The sequence below is a fragment of the Silene latifolia genome, unplaced genomic scaffold (assembly GCF_048544455.1).
Source record: "Silene latifolia isolate original U9 population unplaced genomic scaffold, ASM4854445v1 scaffold_243, whole genome shotgun sequence".
Classification (NCBI taxonomy): domain Eukaryota; kingdom Viridiplantae; phylum Streptophyta; class Magnoliopsida; order Caryophyllales; family Caryophyllaceae; genus Silene; species Silene latifolia.
In genome coordinates this window covers 198,840-220,479 of record NW_027413191.1, presented here as the reverse complement: position 1 = coordinate 220,479, position 21,640 = coordinate 198,840, and positions in this window count along the sequence as shown.

The window sequence follows — 21,640 nt, the reverse complement described above, 5'->3', positions numbered from 1 at the left end:
AAGGACATGGGATTGAATGGTAGTACGAGGAAAGATTTGCTTGCGATAAATGTGAAGGGGAAGAAGCAGTTTAAGAGGAACGCAGGTAATAAGCCCGTTCAGGTGGAGGGCAAAGGTAAAGCAATTGCGAATTGCTCTACCAAGCCTAAACCTATAAAGGGTAATCCTCTTAAAGATACTTGTAATTACAGTAATGGCAAGGGACATTGGAGGTGTAATTGCACGAAATATCTGGATGACATCAAAGTTGGCATTGTGAAGCCAACATGTAATTTCTCAACCGAATCTTTTATGATAGACATAAATTATGCTTCAAATACAACTTGGGTATTAGATACTGGTTGTGGTTCTCACTTGTGCAATCATTTGCAAGGCCTAAAAAGCATAAGAAAGCTAAACAAGGGTGATGTTGATCTCCGAATGGGTAACGGGTCTAAAGTAGCCGCCGTCTCAGTAGGAACTTATGTACTTAACTTAGCTTCGGGGTTGCAGTTGTTTCTTAATAATTGTTATTTTGTACTAATGTTGTCTAGAAATATAATATCAGTATCTGTGTTAGACACAGAAGGTTTTTCTTTTGTAATTAAAGACAAACGTTGTACTTTTTCCCTTAATGGGATTGTATATAGCGAAGCTATTTCAATCAATGGTATTTATATTCTAGATACTTGCAACGATGTTTATCATTTAGATAATAAAAGACTCAAAATAGGTGATCCCGATCAATCTTATTTATGGCATTGTCGATTAGCACAGATTAACGAGAAACGCATTAAAAGACTAGTGTCGACTGGTATAATTAAACCTTTTGATTTCGAATCATTTGGTACATGTGAATCTTGTCTTCTTGGCAAGATGACTCGTTCACCTTTTCTAGGAAAAGGATCTCGAGCTAGTGAGTTGTTGGGTTTAATACACACCGATGTATGTGGTCTAATGACAGTCACTGCTAGAGGTAATTATGACTATTTCATTACTTTTTACCGATGACATGAGTAGATATGGGTATATCTACTTAATGAGGTATAAAAGTGAAACTTTTGATAAGTTCAAAGAGTTTCAGAATGAAGTAGAAAACCAATTAAATAAGAAGATTAAAGCATTACGATCAGATCGTGGTAGGGAGTATTTAAGCAATGACTTTAGAGATCACCTTATAAACTATGGTATTGTATCCCAATTAACTCCTCCTGGCACACCACAATTGAATGGTGTGGCTGAAAGGAGGAATCGAACTTTATTAGATATGGTCCGATCAATGATGAGTCAAACTGAGTTACCTAAGTCATTTTGGGGTTTTGCCATTTTATCTGCTATACACTCACTTAATCAAAGTCCCACTAAAGCAACTGACAAAACTCCATATGAGATATGGAAAGGGAAAGTTCTGAATCTGCGATACATGAAAGTATGAGGTTGTGATGCTTATGTCAAGAGCAAGTCTGACGATAAGCTTGCACCTCGTTCTGAAAAATGTATTTTTGTAGGCTACCCTAAGGAAACTTGTGGATATTACTTCTACAATAGTAGCGAGAACAAGGTGTTTGTGGCTCGTGAAGCTGTCTTTCTAGAAAAAGAGTTTATTTATAGAAGACAGAGTGGGAGAAAATTTGAACTTGATAAAGTTCAAGAGCCACAAACTGATATGACAATACAGGAAGATGTTCCTTCTACGTCTGAATCGGTTATTGTTCCTTCTGAACCTCGGAGGTCAGAGAGGGTTAGTCGCCAGCCTGATAGATACCTTGGTGTCATCGAGGAAGATGGTGACTATGAGGTTTTAATTTTGGAAAGTGATGAACCCAATACCTACAAAGCAGCTATTATGAGTTCTGACTCTAAGCTATGGCTCGAGGCCATGCAATCCGAAATGGATTCCATGTACGATAATCAGGTATGGGACCTGGTTGACTTACCTAAAGATGTTCGACCTCTTCAGTGTAAGTGGATATTCAAGATTAAAATCGGCATGGATGGACATAAAGATGTCTACAAAGCTAGATTGGTGGCAACAGGTTTCACCCAGGTTCATGGTTTACACTATGATGAAACTTTTTCACCAGTTGCTATGCTTAGATCTGTTCGGATAATGTTAGCAATTGCTGCATTTCATGATTATGAGATATGGCAAATGGATGTCAAAACCGCTTTCCTGAACGGGTTTCTGGAAGAGGAAGTATTCATGAAACAACCTGAGGGTTTTGTGGATCCTAAAAATCCTAACAAAGTATGCAAACTTAAGAGATCCATTTATGGTCTTAAGCAAGCGTCAAGGAGTTGGAATCATCGTTTTGATCATGTTATTAAACAAAATGGTTTTTCTCGAAGTGTTGAGGAACCATGTTTATACATGAAGTTTAGTGGGAGTAAAGTTGTTTTCTTACTTCTTTATGTGGACGACATATTACTCATTGGCAATGACGTAGATATGCTTTCTTCTGTTAAGAAGTGGTTAGGAAATCACTTCCAAATGAAAGATTTGGGAGAAGCTCAGCACATCTTGGGTATCCGGATCTATAGGGATAGATCCAAAAGGATATTAGCATTGACTCAAGAAGCCTATATCGATAAGATTCTTGACCGATTCAATATGAAAAACTCCAAGAGAGGTTTTCTTCCTATAGGCAGTGGGATTACTTTGAGTAAGTCACAGTGTCTTACTGAGTCTAAGGATATTGAACGCATGAAATCGATTCCCTATGCTTCTGCTGTTGGATCGATCATGTATGCTATGATGTGTTCTCGTCCTGACGTCTCGTATGCTTTAAGTATGACGAGTCGTTTCAAAAACTCCAGGTGAGAGTCACTGGATAGCCGTCAAGAATATTCTGAAGTACTTGAGAAGGACTAAAGATTAATTCTTAGTGTTTGGAGGAGAATCTGAATTACGTATAAGAGGTTATACGGATGCCAGTTTACAAACCGATAGGGATGATTTGAAATCCCAGGCTGGTTTTGTCTTTTTGTTGAACGGAGGGGCGGCTTGCTGGAGAAGTTTCAAGGAGTCTGTGACTGCTGATTCTACAACGGAAGCTGAGTACATTACAGTCTCTGAAGCTGCAAAGGAAGCTGTTTGGATTAGGCAATTTTTAGAGGGACTGAAGGTAGTTCCAACCGCCGAGGATCCTATCACTTTGTATTGTGATAACAGTGGGGCAATTTTTCATGCAAAAGAGCCCAAGTCTAGTAACAAGTCTAGACACGTACTTAGGAAATTTCTTGTAATTAGAGATTTAATCGAAAGGAAAGAAATTACAGTCTGTAAGGTTGGGACAGCTGACAACATCGCCGATCCTTTAACCAAACCATTGTCTCAAGCTAAACATGATAGTCATGTAGTTTCGATGGGATTGAGACGAATGCCAGAACTGTTGTAACTTATATGATATGTAATAATCAAAATATTGTATTTATTATTTCATATATATGATAATTGTATTTATTGTTATATTCAGTTTTATATCTGAATTTTATATACTTTGTTTTATCCAAATAGATTGTAGTGACAAAGTCGAACTCTATTAAAGTGAACTAGATTAACATTGTATTTTGTCCCTAGTTACTTAATGAGGTGACGTCTTGGAGTGACTAGATTGTAAGGCGATAGATGACAGGTTCGATTGTCATATGGTCATAGTGATGGCTGATCGATTACATAGGCAGATTGTGAGACGATTTGTTGGACAGTGACCGTTTATAGAATCTTTTTGTTGCTGGGTCGTAGCGAGGATTTCTATTTATTCCTACGAGTCAATTCTTTAGACTGGTGACTATTTGTCTGAGTTGGTGCGGTTTTCCGGTGGCTTTGATTTTTGTTCTAGGTCGCGCCGTTAAAGGAGGCCGATGAGCATTTACTGGGTCATTGTGATCTGTATCGAACGAAGAAAATAGGTCAACAGGATTGTCCATTTAAGTCATATTTTATCTCAAGGCCACTCGAGGAGAGGTGACTGGAAATGCGTGGCCACGCTCGGATGAGATCTATAGTAGATTGTCCGGTCAGACAGTCATTCTCCTGATCGAGGAAACCACTTTATGATATGATCACGTGAAAGAACGACCTGAAAGACATCTTGCACTGAGTGGGAGATATTATTGGATAAGAGAATTGGTAACGCACACTTGTGTCGGACAAGTGGGAGATTGTTGGAGTAGTGTCCTCCACAATAAGTGCGTTTACATATTAAATCTCGTTAAAGGAATATCAGGGATTTATTTATTTATTTGTCAGCTGGTCATCGTTAATCGGTAATGATTGGCTGACTAGAGTTTAACATTACTGTCATGTGACGGCGGTGATCAGCTGATCCCTTTAGGTCACACCTATAAGATGATGCCCAAATGGAAAAAACTAATTATTTGTATGAGATACAAATTAATTAAATCCTTGTATTAATTGACTTTTAATAAGTCAAGTGAATGTATTATTTGATAACGAGATACGAACTCGGGCCGAGGGGATTTATTATTTAATTATTTGATGATTAATTAATAAATGTCAATTGAAATTTAATAATTAATAGTTGATTAATTAAATTTATACGATATGTGTATAACTTTTGAGGTAAAGGTAATTAGCTATTTTAATTTAGAAGAGGTTGTAAAATTAGCTAAATGGGGCAGTATTGACACAATGTATGTTGATAAAATGGTCTCATGATTACTTAATAGTTAAGTAGTCATCAGTGGTTAATTTGTATTATTTAACTGTTAAATAATTAAATTAATATTTAATTATATAAGATAATTAAATATGAGACTTATAAGCATTTCTGAGACAAATGTCGGAAATCGAAATGGACTAAATGGGATCCATTTGGACCGAAATATATGAGGTCATGAGAGACCACTTTTGTCAAAAATTTGGTGGAAAAAACACATGTGATGTTCCTCTCAATTGTATAAATTTGAGAGGTCTATAAATACCCCTTATTTTACACATTTGCATGTGTTAATTTTTAGACCAACAATCCTCTACAACCTACCCTTTGGCCGGTTTATACAAGGAAGAAAAAAGGTCCATTTTTCTTCAATTTTCTTCATCAAAGCTTGATCAATTTGTTGATCATAAAATAAAATATAATTCAAAAATAATAATATACATTATACTCCCTCCGGTCCAGACAAATGGTAACATAGGGAAAAAGTGGTTATTTAAGAAAAGGTGGAAAAATAAGGGGTAAAGTAGGAAAGTTTGAATGGGGCCACATGAGTTTAGGTGGATTAAACAAGTAGTTGATGAGTGATTGAGTGGATGATAAAGTTGTAAATATGTAGTGGATGTAAGGGTAATTTAGTACTTTTTCATGCCAAATATGGTATGTTACCATTGGTGTGGTTCATCTATTTTAGGGAAGTGTTACCATCTGTCTGGATCAGAGGGAGTATATTATTATTAGTGTAATAATATTACATATTACAAGGTTATTACTACAATTACCTAGTTAGCAACTCTAGTGATCTTTTGGGTTGATTCTTGGGTGCTACCATAGGAGGTACTCTTCTTTGAGTACTAGAAGTTTTAGGAGGATCATCCAATTGTAATAGCTCAAGAACTACAAAGGTAGGAGACCTTTGTAGTGCCCAAATTTGCCTTAATCAATGTAAGGAAAGTTTCTCTTAAAGATGGTTTTATACCATCTTCTAGTTAATTGTTTTGCATGCACGTAGATTTAGACCACAAAAAAAATTAATTTGTAATTTTGATATCATAAGATGAGTTATAATAAGGTCTAAATAACTAACACAAAGAAACTACAACATTATATGCTCAGCTACATAGTTCACATATACTCCAAGATGGTCCCCGTCAAATACATCTTCGAAAAGCCCGTGTTAAATGGAAGGTTGTCCAGGTGGACACTCATGCTATCCGAATTTGACCTCAAATTCGTACCCCTCAAGGTTATCAAGGGAAGGGCAGTCGCCGATTTCCTAGCAGAAAATCCCGTCAACGAGGATCCAACGACCGACACATGGTCACTCTCTGACGAAGACATCCTCTGTGTCGACACTGACGCATGAGACCTATACTTCGACGGTGCATAAAACCTTAGAGGCTTCGGGGTAGGAATCCTTCTAATATCACCGTAAAGGAGGACATGTTCGATCTCGGTCAAACTAGACTTCGCCGTCACCAACAATGCCGCCGAATACGAAGCATGCCTCATCGGCCTAGAAACAGCCATAACACTTGGCATCAAAAGGTTGAGAGTCCACGGCGATTCCTCACTCATCATCAATCAAATGTCCGGATCCTGGAAAATCCGAAGCGACAAGCTAGCACCATACCAAGCAAAAAATAACCAGGAAGCTGAATTTTTTGACCAAATCGACTACTTCCACTTGCCCCGTGAAGAAAACCAATTTGCCGATGCCTTAGCAAAACTTGCTGCGCTCGTCAACATACCCAAAGACATGACATCCAAGCCCTTGTGTGTCGAAAGAAGAGCGAGCCAGCTCACATCTGCGCCATCAACAACGACGAGGAAAACAATATCGAACCTTGATACCAAGCCATTCTCAACTACAAGACCAAAAACGAATTCACTCCTAACTCTTATACAAGAGGACAAAGAGCCATCCGTTTACTTGCATCACAATTCGTGATAAACCAAGAGCAACTATACAAAAGAACACCCCAAGGGATCCTTCTCCTTTGCATTGATCATGACAAAGCCAAGAAAATCATGGAAGAGATCCACGATGGAGAATGTGGCCCTCACATGAGCGCAATGATGCTAGAACGGGAAATCATGCGGTTAGGCTACTAATGGACCACCATGGAAGCCGATTGCAGAAACTACGTCAAACATTAACACAACTGCCAAATCTTTGCCAACATACAACACATACCACCATCCCTTTTATACACCATGATATCACCCTGGCCTTTCTCGACCTGGGGCATCGGCATCATCGGCAAAGTCAACCCGATAGGCACCAAAGGACATTGCTTTGTCCTCGTCGCAATCGACTACTTCACCAAATGAGTAGAAGCACAATCCTATGCAGTTTTGACCGCCAAACAAGTGGCCAAATTCATCCAAGACAGCATCATCTGCAGATATGAGGTACCCTATGAAATCATTAGCGACCAAGGCTCCCACGTTCGGGCCGAAGCACAAGCATTGTTGGACAAATACAAAATCAAACGGCACTGATCATCCCCCTATCATCCCCAAACCAATGTAGCGGTAGCGACAACAAACAAAACACTCGTCGCCATCATTAAAAAGATGCAGGACAATTACCGCGATTGGCCGAGCAAACTCCCATTCGCACTCTGAGGATACCAGACCTCCATTCGAACACCAACAAGAGTAACACCCTTCTACCTAGCATACGATATGGAGGCAGTACAACCAGTGGAGTTGGAAGTCCCATCTCTACGCATCCTACTAGAGAGTCAAATCCCTGAGGCGGAGTGGACCCGTCAAAGGTTCGAGCAACTCACACTCCTAGATGAACGGCAGTTCAACGCCTTGCACAACGTCCAGCTATACCAACGACGTATACAATGGGCATTCAACAAAAAATTCAAACCCAGAAACATCAAAGAAGGCGACTTGGTCCTTAAGTCGGTTCGAGCACCGTTACCCGTCGATCCGAGGGGAAAATTCAAACCCAATTGGGCCGGGCCATAACTGGTCAAGAAAATCCTTTCGGGGGGGCGCATTGAGGTTGAGTGACCTGGACGGGGAGGACTTCACAAGCCCAACCAACCTAGACCAACTCATGAAATACTACCCTTGAACCTTAGCAACCAACAACCTTTCTTTAGTTTCACAACTAGTGATCGCAATCTCACTTTCAAGTCAACTTCTCAAAATGTTCTGATTTGAAATTGCATGTTTAATCGAGTCTATGTTACAACACTTTGCCATGTTTCAATCAGCCTTTGACCTGTCAAAGGCAGCATCCATTTGCACAATCAAACAAAACACCTGAACTACGAGCATGGTTTGATTTCGCCTCTTCAGATGAATACGTAGGGCTCGTAGGCAATCCTTTCTTACACAAGAAGGATACAACCATCCCAACACCCAAAAAACAATAACCCGTACAAACTTAAAAAAAAAACACTCCCCTTTTAACAAAAAAAACCAAAGAACAAAAGAAAGAGAAAAAAAGTCTTTCTCCCTTCCCACAAAAATCCCCTTCACATATGCAATGTTTAGGACAATTCAAACCGAATTGCCTTTACAAGATGGATGGAAGAAACAACGAATGTTCACAACATTTCTTTTTTTGGCACAAGCAATCCTCTTATTTAATTAATAATGGGAAGGATTACAAACTTGACAACAAATAAAGCTAAGCTAGTCCACAACCAAGACATCTCACATAGTAATCTAACACAAAAAAAAAAAACACACAATACATTGCTAATACAACATAATAAAACACATACAAATACTAATACAACTTAATAATAAAGCGGGTAATGGAGGTCTTCACTCTTCCATTCTACCCTTGCCTTTTCCCTCGGGGTACATCTTCCCCTTGTTCTTCTTGATAGTTCGCCTAGCATGGGCTTCCTCTTCGGAATGTTCTCAACGGATCCATAACGGCAATGGCACCGGGTATCTTACAAGACCCCATGCTCGGCCTAAGTCGAGCCCACACACGGCTCACCGCCTCCTTGGGATCCAAGCTCCTCTTCTTCGGTGGCCTCACCACATCTGGGCTCGCATTATCGCCAAAGTCATCAAAGTAGGCGCGATTTGGCTTGGCCGCTTCCTTTTACTTCAACTTAATGACTTCATCATTGCGGAACTTTGACCTTTATTCCAAGGTAGAGGCTATGGACCATTTGACATATGCGGGAGTCACCCATGTCGTTAAAGCGGGGTTTGGTACCTCCCAAATTGGTCGAGTGGCCCACCACCACTCGAAAGCATCCACAAGCTCCGAGTTTCGGAATACACTCCCATGGACAAGAGTATCTTGAGCGGACACTCACATTTTCTTGGATTCACGTCTTACAAAATCACACGGTTTTCATTGCGCAGCTTTAAACATACGAGTTTTTCTCTTCTTTTTTTAGGGAGGAAGGGCTAGTCAACCCGATCCGCGACAAATCGTTTCCACGTCAAATAAAATTTCAAATTTTTTTCGCATTTCTGCAAAATTGATACATAACATCAATTTCTCTCAAATCACTTTTGCAAACCCGAGTCTTGATCTCGCAAAAATCAAAATCAGCACACTCACAAAAATCAAACTTGATACATAATATCAATTTTTCTCTAATCACTTTTGCAAATCAGAGTCTTGATCTCGCAAAAATCAAAATCAGCACACTCACAAAAATCAAACTTGATACATAATATCAATTTTTCTCTAATCACTTTTGCAAATCCGAATCTTGATCTCGCAAAAATCAAAATCAACTCACATACAAAAATCTTTTTGAAATTCATCCATGGCGGTTTGAGTTTTAATTTTTGAGTTGCAAATCAATTTTGGCAAAATTCGATGCGATTTAATTTAAACACGAATTAGTTTCTCAAAATTTCAGAATATTTCCATTTCAAAAAATTCCAAACGTGACGACTTGTCACGTAATTTTCAAAAATTCTTTTTTAACAAACAATTTCAAATTTTAACTTCGAGTCACCGTGGTTACTTTTGTTTTCAACAAATACTTTGCATGCTTACGTGTACGTATATGTGTTACCTATTGCCTAATTTCTACACTAACGATGCAGGAACAAATGCCAAAGCAAATGGGAAATCAGCCATTGACCGTGCTTCTCCGAAACACAACATAAAAAAAGCCAAGCACAAACAAAATACAAACCAAAAACACAAATATACAAACCGCCTCAAGCAAAAAATATCCACATACATACAAACCAAAGTCCAAAACACCGGCAAGCAACAACAAACTACTCGGCGCCTCACGACGGGTCAGCCTTGGTCTCAGGAGGAGTCGCGGGCAATGCAGATACCACCTCCTGCTCCGGCGTTCTCTCAGGAGAACTCTCCAGCATCTCCCGCTCCATCGTAACACGAAGCTTCTCCGTCTCGGCCAACTGAGTCCTGAGAGAAGCAATCTCAGTATCCCGGCTCTGCAACTCTTCCTCGCGGCGCCTCAACTCTTGCTCGCGAGCGGTGATCCGAGCTCCTGTGTTTGGATCGTCGCTCTCGCCTTGTCCAACTCAGCACGGACACTAGCAAGCTCCGTTGGATCCGCAGTACTCTGCAAAACACAACATAGGTCAGTAAGAACTAAACATGAAATGCAACACAGAAAAACACAAAAACAACCAAAAAAAGGCACCGGCACAAGCCTAGACTCTCTCGTAGCCACGTCACCAGCAAGCGCCCTCCACCGGTTAGCCATCTGCCAGAAAGCCTGATGACTAACGGTCGACACCTACACAACAAAACAAAATCTTTCAACAAAACGACAACACACAAAGCAAAATACAAACAAGAAGGAGGGCTCAAATTAGAAGCCCACCCTCAAAACCGTCAACCTCCACTCCATGCCGGCATTACTCACCTCAGGAACTGTAGGCTCTGGCAGACGCAACTGGAGCTTCTCACCACTCGGCCCCTGGAAAGTGGTCTGTGCCGTGAAATGTGGGGGCTGGGCCATCATGAGGTCGTCAACACCCTACAAAGGGAGCCCATGTCAAAGGTAACAAATCTTTCTACCAATAATGAGCGACCATGAGCACGAGCCGATGTAAACATACCTCGATCGGGTACCAAGCAAGCCTCGACAAACAAAAGGTGTCGTAGTCTGCCCCCCGCAATAGCAAGTCCTCACCTCCACGACCGTGAAGGTTCTCTTCAACCTCATCAGGCGTCGACTCTTGGAACAACACCTCAGGCGGGTCGACGGGCACCACAAAAGTCTCACTGAAGCACTGACGAGCCAAACGCTCGCCAAGGTACCACTAGTAGAAAAACACAAATTTGCGGCGTCAATAAATAGCCCATTTGAGGCATTTTTTGAGTAGCAGCAAATAGAAAATTCATTTGCGGCGTTTTTAAAACGCCTCAAATGTTCAGTTATTTGCTGCATTTTTGAGAAAAATGCCTCATATGTTGTCAGCTATTTGCTGCGTTTTTTGACTTAAAATGCTGCATATATGGGTATGATTTGAGGCGGTTTTTTGATGAAACGTCGCTGATTGTCTTTGCATATAATAAAAAAAAAATTCCAATATCAACCCATATTATTTATTTACTTTTGTTCTATTTAAGATTTTAATGCTTGAACTCATTTACCATGAAAAACCAATACCTCCATATAATGGTAAAAACCAACTTTCATAATCAACATCCATATGTCAAATCCTAATACATCTCAAACAAAAATGTACACAAGCTAAAAGATACAATGATTCAACTAACATAATTATTTGTGAAGTATGTTGCCCATTTTATCTCGTATTTCATTAATCTCGCAATCGGAGTAGGAATCTTCCATCCAGCTCCAAACCTAAAAGGAACACATATATAATGTTAAATGAAGAACCACACAGGTGAAAAGTAAGCTCTTAATCTCTGAAGTACGAGAAAAATAATAGTAACAACCTAACAATGGAGCAACAGTGCCCTGAGATCAGTAGCAATGCAAACTAGGTGTAAGATCAAGGAGGACCTGTGATACGGTCGTTCTGTACCAAAAATAAATACCTAAGTTACTACTAACAGAAGTCAGCGGTAAGTAGGGTCGATCTCCACAGGGAGGCTAAGTTGCTATCTATCCTGTCTAATTCGGTTTGTCGTGGCGTCACGAAATGGGGGTTTTGATTTGATTGTGTTAACTAAACTAAAGACTAAGCAAGGGAAATAAAAAGGAGAAATTAACAAGGAGAAATTAACAGAAGAAAAGGGAGTATGCTAGGAGTCGGTCTACCGTGGCAGCTATCAAATCTTATACTATTGGGAATACTGAGGCGATTAAACTATTGATAAGAAGAGCTATGGTCGTCACCTTTCGGTCCTTAAACCGCCCTAGAGCGTAAACAGACTTAACTTTCGCCTCACCGCAATACCCTATTGTAATTAAGCAAGCCTTCCCTTCCAATCTTTCGATCTAGGTCGGGGTTAACTAGATTTATGGTCTCCTGCATGCATTCATTCGACCGGATAACAATTAAATTGCCTAATACAATTCCTATCGCAAGTCTAACCTATTCAAGTCAGTTAAAACATCGCTACCACGGCTTCCCTAATCCTAACATACTAAGGAAATTAGCTATGCATGATAAAATAAACAAGAACAAGAATTAAGAGAGAATTAAACATTAAATTAAGAAAGAAAAGGGAAGAAATATTACTGAAATAATGATCCGGAATAAAAAGCAAAGTAACAGTGTATCGTTCCAAGAGAAAAGAGAGAGTCAGAGTGTCTCCCGATAAAAAGAGATACATAAACTGACGACCTCCCTCCTATTTATAAGAAATTAGGAGTTTAATTAAACCTAATGACGGAAAATAACTAAAAAGCCCAGCCCGTCAGCAAAATCCACTCGATCGAGTAACTAAATCACTCGATCGAGCAAAGGCATAAAAGGAACTGGTCGATCGAAAGGAAAAATAGTCGATCGAGTACTTATTCATCCTAAACCACTCGATCGAGAAGAAGTGGCTCTCGATCGAGCAAATGGGCTCTCGATCGAATAGAAATAGTTCTCGATCGAGCACTTCTCAGCGCGTAATTCCTGCTTCGCGCACTGAACTTCAAACGGCTGCCATTTCTTCGTTACTTGGGCAAATAGGGCGTGGTTGGTGGCGTTGGAAAGCTAAGAGGATAAGCTTTCACCTCCAACTAGAATCACCTTAATAGCTGTTGTAGAACTCGAGATATGGCTCTTACAAGCAGGAACTAGCAAATTGAAGCACTCTCTTGGCTCGCCTAACTTCCTTACTCCAATGCGCATCTCAAAATAGTACTTTCCATGCTCCGACTCAACTCATCTCCTAAATGCATGCGTAGGGACATGTTTTAGGCTTGAATCTACTACTTATTGGTCCATTCCTGCAATTAAGACAAAATACACCAAAGTAGCATATTCGGGGCATTTCGTAGCATAAAACCACGATAAAAGCATAGAAATACGTGCATAAAATAGGCTAAAAGGACTATATAAAATGCACGTATCAAATCTCCCCAAACCAAACCTTTACTCGTCCCCGAGTAAACTAAAATGCAACTAATGGAACGGAAAAGATAACTCAGAGCTAGCTACAAATGCCCACTTAAGCCAATTTAATGCAAGCAAACTAACACCTATAGCAAATAGTCAAATGCAAACGAGTTGTAAGATGTCTATAATAAAGCTGAACCGTCGACCTTGCAAGACCTTTAAAATCGGACTCTCACGGGTCACTCTTCTCTCATGAAGCAAAGGGTGAACATATATATGTAAAAGAGAGAAAGAGGAATAGTCGCTCACCTAGACTACGACCCACATAAACATGCATGCAACTAATATGATAAACAATTCTAACTACCGTACATACATTCCAACCAAACAAGGTCCTGTCACAGCCGAGGGCTTACAAAAATATGGTAAAGTAAGGCAATGGGTAAGAAAAGGCAAAACATTTATGGGAATGTGGAGGTATAGGTGATCAAGCTAGTACCTAAACAGAACCATATGAGACATATCCATTTCCAACTCAATTATGAAATAAGCACAATGCCCTTCAATTGGCATAAAATCTCACCAAACCAAACTGATAATACTCCTCAAATGATGTAAGATAGAACAGAGGAGCAGAAACCGTCAACCATTTTTTTCTCATTTTTCTTTTCTTTCTATTTCTGGATTTTTTTCATTTCATTTTCTTTCGATTCTTTTATTTTTTTCAACTTCTTTTTTTTTTCATTTCACGTCTTATTTTTCTTTTTCATTTATTTTTTTTTTCTCATCCTCCTTCTCTTCATCCTCTTTTTCTCTTTTCTACCAACTCCAAATCAACAGAATATGCGCCAAAATTTGATACAATGAAATATATGCCGCAAAACATACACTAAACTAGCTTGACAAGGCAGGCTAAATTTGGATGTAGCTAAGGGTCAACTGGCAAATTTGGCTAATGTGGAGTTAAATGGGTAAAAATGAAAGAAAGGGAAATTTGTAAGCATCTCCCTGCATGTGACACCAACCACTAACCCGAATGTATGACGGCAAAAAGCAATTGAATTTCATATTTGTGCAAATTAATGAACATGTTATGCAAGGAGTAACTACTCACAATCCTACATGAACTGGTCATAAATGATACCAGCTTATAAGGCTCTAAATCTTAGAAATTATAAGTAGGTTGCCACAATTTAAGGTCAAGTCTATTCGTTCAGCTAAATTAAACATTAACTCGTAGATTATGCAAAAGACAAAGCTAAAAGGTAACAGTTCAATGCAAGGCTTAAGCAAAAAGACAAAAGTAGTGCAATTTCATCATTGAAATCTACCATTCCGACTCGACCTATATGCTAAAATAAACATGAAATTTTTTGAATTTTATCAATTTTTTCAATTTTTTTGGAATTTTATGAAAATAAACAACGATGCAAACATAAATTAAATGTGATAACTGAAATGCAATAAAAACAATATGCAGACACAGATATGGATGCATAACCTCCCCAAACCAAACCGTACAATGCCCCCATTGTACCAAAACATGGAAAGGAAATGCAAACTGAAGGAGAAAGAGAGTAAATGCGGAAAACTCACAAGATAGCGCGAATAAAGGGACCTCCCCAAACCGACCATGAAATGGGAGGTTGCTAAGGCCCAGAAAACCGTCTCAGGAAGCTAATCCAAGTCAGCACGTGAAAAGGGCATCCAAAACTGCTCGATCGAAGGGAATAGCAGTCGATTGAGTGGTTTTCTTTCTGCAGGTGGTCGATCGAGTGGATTAATTACTCGATCGAGTGAATCCATCAGCTAAGGTGCTCGATCGAGTAGAAAAACTACTCGATCGAGTGCTCTTCAGCGTGTTCCTGCAAAACGCAATGAAAAACAGCCCGCAAACTAACAAGACAGCTTAACTGAGATAGTCTATGGTATAAAACCATTTATTACAACTGAAATTAAATAAAATGCAAAATAAAATCGTCGGGTTGCCTCCCGGGTAGCGCTAGCTTCAGTCAGGTCCCAGCTCGACCTTCTTTTCTCCGAGCCTTCTTGGTTAGTCACAATCAAAACAGCTCAAAGCGCGCAGCAACCTGTCAAATAGCTGCGCATGTGCTACACAACAGCATAAGTAGCACCAAAGTGGAATAACAGAATAGGAAATTAAAATAATAAACCGTTTAAGTCTAACAAATTTCCTATGGGCGCTCCTAAATTTATCCACAAAATAAAGGAGCGCGGGAGCAATTGTCAATATATGGGGGTCCCGATTCAGATTAACAGACTTGAAATGATAAGGACGGTGAAAATTCGTTAAATTATGCGTCCACATACGAGGGGGTATAGCTTTGAAAAAGGAAGCATGAATAAGACGAGGCAATTTACAAATAATAATGAAATTATCGCTTACTACCTCGGGTTGGTTGCTCTCAACGACGGAATCACTGACAAAGGAATGCATTACCTCATCCGTGCTAGGAGCAATTACCGTCTCAGCTGCTTCTTCATCAACCTCCTCAGTGGAACCCATCCCGTAAATCGCAGCTTCAAGTGTATCCGACTCGGCTGTGAATAAGGGAGGTTCACCGTAACCTTCATCATCGTCAAACTCGTCGTCCAATATGAACCCAAGTGACGAATTTAAGCTCCCAATGGCCAACTCAGTCGATCGAGCAGAGTAATCACTCGATCGACCGCTTTCCTCCCGCATCTCACTCGATCGAGTAATAAAATCACTCGATCGAGCACTTCCCTCATGCATGTCACTCGATCGATAAGAAATATTACTCGATCGAGGACTTTCTTCCTGCACAGCGCTGATATCCTTGCATGCACTCTGGAAATACGATAGAAAGTCGTCATCCGAAATATAGAAATCATTTTCAGCATTGGGCAACGCGGGTTCTTCATGGGAAAAACCGCTCTTGGTCGAAACACCTCTTTTGGTTGCCGAGCAACCAACCCAGTGATGTTAACCGAGCAATTTCAGATCGCAACTCAAAGCAATTTCGAAAGACTTGAGCACCCATATGTCTACCAAATTCCGTAACTAAGGATCTCGGCTCCGCGATTTCTTTTTTCTGTATATCACGAGGATCTTGTTGCGGTGGCCATTGATGGGGTGGATGTGGCGGCACAACTACGGCTGCATTGTGCTTAGCAGGACCACATCCCCAAGACTTCTTCCTTTCCCAACTAGCAGGTTTCTCAGCTTGGGCTTCAAACTGAGCAATTAGTCGGGAGACGGATGTCATCTTGGCAAGAGGGATCGAAGGTACTCAAGCCTTCCCTTCGATAATCTCCCTCAGTAGCCTGTCTAATAAACCTGTAGGCCTATCAAAACAACACTAAAGAAAAAGATAAGAACAGCCTCAAGGTACTTAGTCTTCCCTTGAGGCGAAAGGACAAACAAAATAAAACAGATAAAAAGCGTCGCCTCCCCGGCAACGGCGCCAAAATTTGATACGGTCGTTCTGTACCAAAAATAAATACCTAAGTTACTACTAACAGAAGTCAGCGGTAAGTAGGGTCGATCTCCACAGGGAGGCTAAGTTGCTATCTATCTGTCTAATTCGGTTTGTCAGGGCGTCACAGAAATGGGGGTTTTGATTTGATTGTGTTAACTAAACTAAAGACTAAGCAAGGGAAATAAAAAGGAGAAATTAACAAGGAGAAATTAACAGAAGAAAAGGGAGTATGCTAGGAGTCGGTCTACCGTGGCAGCTATCAAATCTTATACTATTGGGAATACTGAGGCGATTAAACTATTGATAAGAAGAGCTATGGTCGTCACCTTTCGGTCCTTAAACCGCCCTAGAGCGTAAACATCTTAACTTTCGCCCTCACTGCAATACCCTATTGTAATTAAGCAAGCCTTCCCTTCCAATCTTTCGATCTAGGTCGGGGTTAACTAGATTTATGGTCTCCTGCATGCATTCATTCGACCGGATAACAATTAAATTGCCTAATACAATTCCTATCGCAAGTCTAACCTATTCAAGTCAGTTAAAACATCGCTACCACGGCTTCCCTAATCCTAACATACTAAGGAAATTAGCTATGCATGATAAAATAAACAAGAACAAGAATTAAGAGAGAATTAAACATTAAATTAAGAAAGAAAAGGGAAGAAATATTACTGAAATAATGATCCGGAATAAAAAGCAAAGTAACAGTGTATCGTTCCAAGAGAAAAGAGAGAGTCAGAGTGTCTCCCGATAAAAAGAGATACATAAACTGACGACCTCCCTCCTATTTATAAGAAATTAGGAGTTTAATTAAACCTAATGACGGAAAATAACTAAAAAGCCCAAACCACAAAAAATCCACTCGATCGAGTAACTAAATCACTCGATCGAGCAAAGGCATAAAAGGAACTGGTCGATCGAAAGGAAAAATAGTCGATCGAGTACTTATTCATCCTAAACCACTCGATCGAGAAGAAGTGGCTCTCGATCGAGCAAATGGGCTCTCGATCGAATAGAAATAGTTCTCGATCGAGCACTTCTCAGCGCGTAATTCCTGCTTCGCGCACTGAACTTCAAACAGCTGCCATTTCTTCGTTACTTGGGAAAATAGGGCGTGGTTGGTGGCGTTGGAAAGCTAAGAGGATAAGCTTTCACCTCCAACTAGAATCACCTTAATAGCTGTTGTAGAACTCGAGATATGGCTCTTACAAGCAGGAACTAGCAAATTGAAGCACTCTCTTGGCTCGCCTAACTTCCTTACTCCAATGCGCATCTCAAAATAGTACTTTCCAAGCTCCGTCTCAACTCATCTCCTAAATGCATGCGTAGGGACATGTTTTAGGCTTGAATCTACTACTTATTGGTCCATTCCTGCAATTAAGACAAAATACACCAAAGTAGCATAGTCGGGGCATTTCGTAGCATAAAACCACGATAAAAGCATAGAAATACGTGCATAAAATAGGCTAAAAGGACTATATAAAATGCACGTATCAACCTGATCGTCATACATAGCCTAACTACGAATGAACAAATGCCTGGACACACCCATTAGGTATTGGAACTCATCCACCTAGAAAAAGAATTGTAATAAACACTACCAAATCACTAATTTCATAAATGTCTTAGCAATGTACGTCATTGCATCGCTTGCATTCTTAGTTAATTTACTATCTAAAGCAGAATCAGGGCACAACCATCCAATCTGAGGTTGGGTGCCGACTTTTATTAAATCATCTCAAAGTGCCCTATATGTAAATCAAGGTAGTGAAATACTCATCTACTGAGTATCTGTATACTTCAAGAGTTGGTTATTGTTAGAATATATGTAAATATGTCAATTATTTACGTATTATTTACTTACATAGTTGAGTGTAATCTTTTGATAGCAAATATCTTATTGTAATTAGGTCAAGTTTATGCTCTACTCTTTGTATATAAACTCTCAAGATTATGAATAATAATCAGGCAATTACTTTCCTACATGGTATCAGCTTCCTAGGGTTTTAACTGTTGGAATATGTGTCCTCCGACAATAATGCGATCACAACTGTTGATCATGATGATCACATGTTTAAATCTCGTTTTAAGAATACATGTGGGATGTAATATTTTACAGTCAACTGGTCCACACATATCGGTAATGATTGGCTGACTAGAGTTTGACATTACTGTCGTGCGACGGTGGTGATCAGTTGATCCCCTTAGGTCATACCTAAAGGGTAACACTCTTAATTGAATATTTAATTGATCGTATGACGATACGAGTTAATTAAATTACTTAATATTGACGGACGATTTTGGAAGTAATATTTACGTGTCTTATTGTAATTTGATTATAATAAGATACGGTCTAAGTAATTAAATTGTTTTATTACTTAGATGAAATTATTGTTTACGGAAACAATTGAAACGGAATGAATAATTTATTATAAATACAAGATGTTGTAATTTATAATTTGTAAACCGTTTTGGTACAAGTAATTGTGAATTACTAAGTCGATTTTGTACATGACGTATTTTATTAATACGTTGATTTTTAATATGTTAAAAATGCATGACAATTTTACATGACTTGTGACATGTGACAAATTGATAAATTGACAAAGATAAAATGGAACCCATTTTATCTTATATGGACCGAAATATGGAGGGAGTATGGTGTTTAAATTATGTTAATTTATTTGAGTGGAAACAACATGATTACACACCTAGCTAGTAGCCATGCAAGCCTATGTTTTCTTGAGAAGAATAACTTGCCCATGCATTGGCTCTCCTCCTCACCACCCACCGGTTTTCTAAGGCCAAAATTAGAGAGTTTTTCTCTACAATTTTTCATTCACAATTACTACAATTATTTCTAGTGTGAGAAATAAAAACCTCTCTACATCTTACAAAATTAGAGAGATAAAAAAAAATTCCAAAATTCTTTCCTCTATTTACCGAAATAATAGAGTACAAAATAAATATTTTGGGTCAATTTAAGTAAGATTATTATTATTCTAGATCAAGTAATATTAATCTATTAAGGGGTTATCTTGGGTATTCATCTTTGGGAGAGATTCTATCTTTGAATCTTTGTTCATTCATATAAGGAAAGCTCAAGAACAAGTAAGAAGGAGATCTTATTTGTGCCCTTTGATCCGAAATTCATAGTAAGGAAAACGATTTCTTCACTTATCTTTTTAGTTTGCATGCATAAGATTTGTATTTAATTTTATGACTAAATTAATTGTAACATATTTGAATATGTTGAGTATAAGGATATATAGATTTCCAACAAGTGGTATCAGAGCCTTAGGTTGTTTGCATGCAAATCGGTTATTGTTTTTCCGAGTTATACGATTAACAAACAAAACTTATAAATTTGTGTTTATTATGATATATCACGAAATTTATTTGCATGATAAAGTTTCTGGTCCTAAATTTTTTTTAGGATTTTTGGGTTTATTTATGGATTTTATTGTTCATTTTATATAATAATGGCATTAAAATGTGATTTTTATGATAAACATGTCAATTTTGGACGAAAAATAGCTAAACTTAGATTTTTCTGGTGATTTTTGGATATGTTTTCAAATATATTATGTACTGATGGCCTGTAAAGTTTCATAATAATAAGAGTTGTTATGCTCGAAATATGGATTTTTCAAGTTAAAATCGTATTTAAATGAGAAAATAGGTTAATATGAGTTATATTTCGAATCTGGTCATAGAAATTTAGTATGTTGTCACATGCAATTTTATAAGATGTGTGTAAAATATTTGGCTATAATGAAGTCTTTATGCATGATTTATGAAATTTTTGATGAAAAATCACATAAATAGTGACTTTAATTAGTAGAAATTGCTAAAACATATTTCATGACTAAGGACAAACGTCACATGTTTCATTTTATCACATATTTCAGATCTAAAAGTGAAAAGTTAAGAAAAATAATTTTTCGCATATTTTTTTATGGTAATAATTGATAAATCGGATAAACCGCAACATTGTTTTTCTCAATAAATTTCGAAATTTTAACCAATGCTTTTGAGCATTATGAGTGTCATGGTATTTTTACAGACTGTTAATGAGTTTAAATTTCAAATTTCAAATTTATTTGAAACTTTTATGATTTATTTGAAGTTTATGACATAATATTGTATTTTTGAGTTCATTTATGAACAATTATAAGAAATATAAGTTAATTATATTCAATATGTTAGTGGAGAATAATTTTGAGTCCTAAGTTGGTTAGGGTAATTAACTTGTACAAAAATATGAATTTATGTAATTATTGTGATTATAAAATGTTAAATCACGCAAATCCGTAAAAACCGATTAATATACGATATTGGCTCCTTAAAGGCGATTTAGCATAAAATTGGGCATGTTCATACATATTATAATGTTGCATTTTATTTATGATTGTCATATTTTAATTTTATGTAATTTTTGAATTATGTAATTTTACTTAGTATGACCTTAGTTTTTAATTGATATTACCCGAAATGTATGGGAATATCGATTCGGTTGTAATTTTTGTGATCTCGTATCACCGTTTTGTAATTTAATAGATTTAAATTTTAATTACAAATGTATAATAGGAAATTATGTAATTCATTTTATAATTTTACTTATTACTTTGTAATTTCCCGGAGTTTCCATGAAGACGGTGTTACCTCGAGATGCGTGCCAAGACCGAAGTTCAAGGGACCAAAGGAGTTGGTTTCCGAATTTATAATAGTTTATAAGATTTACTTTTTTAGGAAGGCCATACTAGGATTTTTATGCTTTGCATTTTATTTATATGTTGCATGCATTGCTAAATCGCCATTACTAAAACATGCATCATCTTTTAATCGAGTATATTGACCGTGTCAATTACAATTATCGTAGTTCACCGCTTTAGTTCACTTAAAACGTGATAGATAATAAATTGACATGACCTCTCGCGAAAAATAAACAATTGAGATTTAGCCTTACCAAAAAGTAAAAACCATGAAAACCTATTTCGCGAGGGACTGCACTTGGCCACCCCGGGGTACAAACCTTGTTACGTAGGGGAAGTGGGTGAT